The sequence below is a fragment of the Populus euphratica genome, unplaced genomic scaffold (assembly GCF_000495115.2).
Source record: "Populus euphratica unplaced genomic scaffold, PopEup_1.0 scaffold907.1, whole genome shotgun sequence".
In the NCBI taxonomy this organism is placed as follows: Eukaryota; Viridiplantae; Streptophyta; class Magnoliopsida; order Malpighiales; family Salicaceae; genus Populus; species Populus euphratica.
Window position 1 is genome coordinate 53,325 of NW_011500766.1, and position 7,400 is coordinate 60,724.

Here is a 7,400-nt window from a genome sequence, read left to right on the forward strand (position 1 = left end):
GTTTTCTTGGTTTAATTAGTTTTTTTATTTTTTTTACTCACCCCAATAATCTACATCATGTTAAATCATATAAAATAATTAATACAAACCATAAGAATTAATTCTAACAATTTATATGAGAATTTATTGGAAACATACATTGTAATTCTCTTTTAGAAACTAGATATAATTATTTGTTTGTAGTTGTTATAGACTTTTTGAAACTCTCTCAATTGAATTTGAATTGATACATTGTTAAATCTATTTTATTTACAATGTTAAATTATTTTCTATATTTGATTTTTTTGAATTAATTTGAATATTAAATGAAATTAAATTTATTAAAAAAATGCAAAAACAAATTAGAAGAGAGAACATCAGATTTATTACAGTAATTTTTTAAAAATTTAATTATGAAAATAATATCTTAAAAATAGTCACCCTTTTCTTTTCTCTTTGCCTTCAAAAACCAGCAGTAAATACAAAGTAAAGGGTAGTGTTACAGTAACGTTTAAAGAAACATGAGTTATAGTTGCAGAAGAACATGTATAATATTTAAATGTTAGCATATCGAGAGAAATATTCTGGCTTCTTCTTTGAAGAGCTCCAGCACCATATTCTCATTACCTGGAAGAATAACACGTTTGTTATATATTAATAGGGTTAGGTGCCTTTTGCTCTGCCACTACAAGCATAGGTTTGGCTAGCGGAAAGATAGGCTCCCATAATGTGATGTAGTTTTACACTAACAACTCTAATGGAGAAAAGGGAATTTATGTCCCTCTATTAATGCATTGTATAGTGATTTTTTGAATAATTAGAATTACAAATTATGGTATTTTTAAAAATTATTAGCATTGTCAAGATTATGATACTTTTTGACACTTGTCCATTTGACAAGGATATTTATTTTATTTAAATTTAATTTAAGAAAAGTTCAAGAATTTTTTTTCAACATTCAATGTTTCATCAAAAAGTTTTTTTTAATATATATATATATATGATTTTTTCTCATAAAATATCTAATAAATAATTAATAATACATGATAGGCTTATTTATATCTTCTTTAAAATGTCTATATTTATGTCATTTTAAATAAATATAAAGGTTTTTGTAAAGAAAATTAAAAGAAACTAAAAGATATAGTAGATTTATTGTGGTAATTTTTAATGTTGCCTAAGACTTATAATTACTGATTGAAACTATAAAATTATAATTTTTTTTCTTATCAACAAAAACATAAATAACCTTGGAAACAAGGGTATGTTGGTATTTTTTTTAATTGCACAATAAAATGACTTATATGTTCTTTTGATTAAAAAATAATGGATTGATTGGAAGGCACACTCTTGGTTCTTTTTCTTTTTCTTTTTTTCATTTCAAGTACACACTAAACTAACTAGAATGTTCTTATATTGAAACTTTCTCTACTCTTTATTAAGGGGTTTTTTTGTCTTTTTTTTTTAAATTATTAAGTCTGATCAAAAGCACTTTAGTATTTATATTTATATAAATGTGCGCGCACGCACATATATAAAGTTAATTACATGTGAAATTTATATAAGTGCACGTATTGTTTAGACGATGTGTCAGGAGTCATTTGACAACCAAACTCTAATTTTTATAATGATATTTTCTCTATTCTTGGTTGGTACAATTAACAAAAAAAAAATTTAGTATCAATGGCCATTTCATTTTTTTTCCTTCCTGTCTCCTCTTTAATTTTAGAGCCTTCCATTGGATATTTTCAAAGCAACCATTTGATTTTTCTTTTTTTCATATTTGTTTTTTATTTTTTTATTGTTTTTTCTTTTATTTTCAATAATCCATAAAATTGAAATTTTATTTCATTTAAACCCTCTTATGATCTTTTTATCTTCCATATTTAATTCTCATTTTTTTGATTGTTCAGCTTTTTTTAAAAAAAAAAATTCTCTTAACTAAATTTTCATTTCAATTATATCCCTCGATATTTTATATCATTATCTTAATTAAATTAATTTCTCAATTACATCCCTTAATATCTTTGTTTATTTTATTTTATTTAGATTTTTCTTATTTTATTTTAATTGTTATTTGTCTTGTTTTTAATTCTTTTTTTTATAGGAACTTTATTTTTCAATTTTGTTCCTTAATATTTTATTTATTGGGATTTTGTTAATCTTTTGAGTCATAGGTTTGAAAGATCAAACCGAGTTAACTTAGATATTTTTTTCAAGTCTTTTTTTACAATTAATTTTTTATGATTCTATTCTTCTATGGGATTATTTTGAACTTACTTGCCAATATATCACGGGTTTTACATGTAAACCTTGCTTGACTTAACCCAATTTTTTTGTTGTTTTTTTTAGTAATTATATTATAAAATTAATTTAGGTTTAACCCAACTCTCAAGTTTCTCTTACTTATTTAAAAAGGCTACTATTGCCTAAACATTTTCCTTACACATTAAAAAAAAAATTGGTCTAGCCTATGACATGACATGGGCTCCATTTTAGTGATTTCTATAATAAAAATAATTTTTAAATTAAAAACAAATTAGTTAAGATTACTAATTTAATTAATTTTTACATGTATTTCAAAAAAAATATAATTGAATTCAATATTATTGAGTATTTTGTTCCAAATATAAAAATTATAATAGATATATAATTGAATTCAAATTTGCTTATGAATTGATCTGAATTTAATATGTAATTTTGTTTTAAATAGATTATTGGAAAATTCATCCAAATAGCAACAAGATTATAAAAAAAAAAAATCACTCCAAAATATTTAAGTTATCATGAAAAAACAATAAAGATTTAATATAATATATTATTCAACACATATCTTTATCAGATATCAGGGACCTTGTAATACGTGTTTAATATTGTAGTATAAAAACATTTTTAAAATAATTTTTTAAATTAAAAATATTTTAAAAAAACCTTCCACAACATAAACAGTCCGGAACACACTCGTAGTGCATGGCATTAGAACTCCATGGATACAGCTTGTACTCTTTTTCTTGCAGGAGGACTTTTCGGCAGCCCTCTCTTTCTGTTTTATTGTTTGTTAGCTAGAATGTTTGATTTTAAACAAGTCAACTTTTAGATAAATATATTCATAAAAAAAAATCTTTTAGATATATATCGTCAAATGAATCTTGGAGCAAAACACTTCATTGCCATGTAATTTAAAGCTCTCGGAACTGGCAAGGTCGATGTCACATTCTTTAGGGAACAGGTACACGGCCCTTATAACTCATGGCAGTGTCCTTCTAATTTAGAGGTACTCTGTCGGCTCTGATGGTCCCGTCCCAGTAATGAGGGGCTCTTCAAGCTTGTGTTGTTCTTTCAAAGTGAGGCAACATTTCAAGAGAGACCAAATTATTATATACATGCACTGAATTTTATAAAAAAAACAAATATTCCTGAACAAAAAAAATCTGATTTTTCATTCCAAACAATATAACTTTTTGAAGGTGTCCCTTATATTAGAGTTTTCGTTGTGAAATTGACGAAAAAACCTTAAAACGTTTCCAATTCTTCTCTTAATGAAAACAAAAAACACAAAAGAAATATTGAAATTCTTTTTGATTGCATATCATCATTAACAGAAACCATCCAAGTTAAATTGAACATGAATTTTTTTAATTAATATAAGTATTTAAATTTTTTTATAAATTTTTTTAATTAATATAAGTATTTAAACTTTTTTATTAATATGGATGTTCAAACTAATTTACACGTATCTTGACTAATTACATGGGTCATGAAGTTAATAATCATGTAAACTTTCTAATATGGATGTTCAAGCTAATTTACACCTATCTTGACTAATTACATGAGTCATGAAGTTAATAATCATGTAAACTTTCAATGACCTTAAGATTTGTAGGACTCGAATTGATAACCTCTAGAAAACAAATTTAAAACTGGATCAGTTGAGCTACATTTTTTAGGGTTAAGGTTTTTTATTTTTTATTTTTTTATTAACATAGATATTCGAGCTAACTTACACATATCTCAACTAATCCCATGAAACCTGAAGTTAATAATCATATAAGTTTTCAATAACCTTTAAATTTATAAGATTTGAACAAATGATTCATAGGGAATAAATCTAGAATCTAATTATTTGAACTACATCCTTTAGAGTTGTATTTTTTTTCTTTCTTTTTATTTGGAGTTGGGAGAGAAAGAGTGAGAAATTGAAAGGTTTTATGGGTGTTTATTTGTCAACTTCTATTCTATTCTATTGTTTAAGAGTAAATCTTAAAAATTATAAGAAATAAAAGATTTTATATATATATTTAGAATAGTTTTTGTTTTTTTAATAAGTTCACGAGGGATTTTTACAATAAGAGATGTTGCTGATGCGATCAAGACATCATCAATACCTCCCCTCAAAATGCATAGTGAGAATGGGCTTAAATAGCACAAGCGTTGGGTTTTTTTTTTAACTTTTTCTGGTGAAAGAAAACTAAACGGCCCTACCATTTATCACTTCCTTATTCAATTTGATAACGACAATTGAGATGATAATCTACTTGCCAAAATCTATAAGCACAAATGCGCAATTGATTAAAAACTTTATGTCACACCACGGAAATTATTAATATTGCATAATCCCACATTTACATGTCCCATTCGTTACTATCATTTTGGGTGCCATGTCACATGCGTCTTCTTTTCAAACAGTAAATCTCTTCACTCCGTTGGTTGATTCGAGCGAATGTTGCCAGAAAAAATTTGGAAAATAATATTGTCACACTCACTACTTTCTTTAACTTTGTCCTACTTTATTTACTTGTAGCATGTTGTCACCATTAACGTACAAAATCGCTATTGTGAATTATCAGTATTTTTAACGTTTCAGGAAAAAAACATAAACCCTAGTATGAAAAAATACTAATCTTATAAATTATCAAATTTAATATATTAAATTTTGGTTATTTATTGAGTTGAAACAAATATAAATTTTACGAGTTATCTAATTTATTATTTTTTAGCTTAAATATATATATCAAGCTTAATTGATTTGAAGATTGTTGTAGATCTACGTTAAAAACATAACATTTTATTTATTTATTTTTCAAACTTTTAATATAAAATATTCATGTCAGAAATATTTATCTTTCTATATCTATAACTGTATAAAAACTCTTCCAATAACTTATCATGTTTTTTCTATCTCATTAATAATATATAAGAGATATTTGTTTTTCATTAATGTTATCACAAAAAAATAACTCTTCAACTTTTTCAATCTATCAAAACAATAAGATTCATGAATTATAAATATCCATTGAACCATTCAAGCAAATGATTCATTTTTTTCATTCTCTTAATTATTCATTCTCTTATTTTTAGAGCATTTATCATATGTAAATAAACACTCTTATTCTTAGAATTTTAAATTCATTCTCTCGTTCATTGCAATCCCCTACTAAAAGTCATTAATTTTGTCATCGGAGGGTCCTTAAGTCCTATAAAGGGATTTTTTTTATTATAGATGTTATCTATTCTATTGATTACTACTTAAAATATATTTTTATCAAAGTTTTATATCATCATTTTGTACTTGAAGTATCAATAACTCCTTAACTAGAATATATTTTATAATAACAACTCTGATAATATAAGATAACTTTAATTTATGGTAAATGTTTATTTTAAATGCAGGCCTATCATATAAATCAAAGGATTGATTGATGAGTTTAACTACTAAAATTAAGAAGACAAAAAAAGAACTAAACTTAAAAAAGAGATGCTGGTTGAATTCAAATTAGAATACCATTCGGTTATTAGATCATAACCGGAGCTATAGAACTTGGATTTAGGTATGGTTTATATTGATAAAAAGCTAAGACATAAATCTAAAACTTTCATTAAAAGTCAAAGATTCAATAGGACCGTTTTGAACTTTAAATTGTAACAATAATAGAGAAGTCAGAATCTGTCTTGCAGCCCAGATATTGTTCAGGGTTTAACTCATATTTCAAGTTTTGGAAGTCTAAATGAACTCATTCTTGTTTTGTTAGAAAGCTAATACAATTTTTGAGAACTTTCATGCAGACTATCTATTCAAATTCTAATGTTAGCAATGACCTTTTTGACAAACAAGAAGATAAGAATTGTTACCAAGTCAAGAGGTGGTCACCCACTCAATAATTATTCATCAAATCAATAGTTTTAAATTTTAACATATAAAAGGAAGCATTTGTCATGCATTTAGGCATCTTGGTTTTTTAGATTAAGATCTTGCTCATGCTCTCTTTCTTTGTATTTTGTAATGTTTAAGTTTTATTCCATATTATATTTTTCTTAATCTCTTATTTATGCTTTTCATTTTCTTTATTATATTTATATAATTATATTATTCTCTTGTTTATCTATGTTTCTCTTATTCATAATGTTCAGCTAAGTTTATTATGTCAATGTGAAAAGGTTACACTAATGGTGTAAGAATAAGTATAGTAGAAACTCAATATTGACTTTAATGTTTGATATTAACATGCTTTGTATTTATTATCTTACTCACCCTTAATACCTTGCTTGTATGGTTAATTTAGATTTGTGTTTAACAACCCTTGATACAACAAATACTTGACATTTTCATAGCTCAACAATATAGTATAATCGATACCTGTGATATGAAAGGAACTTGATTTGTTGTTAATATAAGTTATCACTATGAATACCTGACACAATTTACAAATATTGACATTACTCAAATAAAATCATTAATAAAATCATGTTAATAAATTATAATTCGATTGGAATCGTCTTTGTGTGTTGTTTCCAGTTGAGTAAATAAAAAGAATTTATATTATATTTATTTAAAATACCATTATTGAATCCTCTAACCTTGATAATTATTATATATTTGTTTAAATCCTTACATCAGTACCGCATTTCAAAGCTCTCTTCAACTCCTTTTATGTTATTATCTATTTTTTTATTTGTAATTTATACAGTTAACCTCCATGTGGTTCGACTCGATTTTGTTAGATTATTTATTACTTCAACGTTCTTATATTTGGGAGAAAACATCAACTCTTTGATCATGTCATCTATCACCAACCATCAACTTTATGACCTCTAGAGAAGGGAATATTGACATGAACATATGATTATCCATTATCCAAACACCAAAAAAAAAAAAACACTATTCTTGAGTATATTGAATTTTAAAGCATCATCAATTAACACTATTTATAGGAAAAAATATAAAAAAGCTATAAATTGTTCTTTCAAAATAGTTTTTTAACATCTTTAATCACTATCAATAATAGACTGTCAAGATATGTTTGAGATGGAACGTATCACAAACCTCTCTACAAACACTGACATAATTACTTTATCAGAGCTTTAACAACTCTTTAATCAGGTCTGACTCCTCACCAAGCTTGTACTAGCCATTCAATGGAATA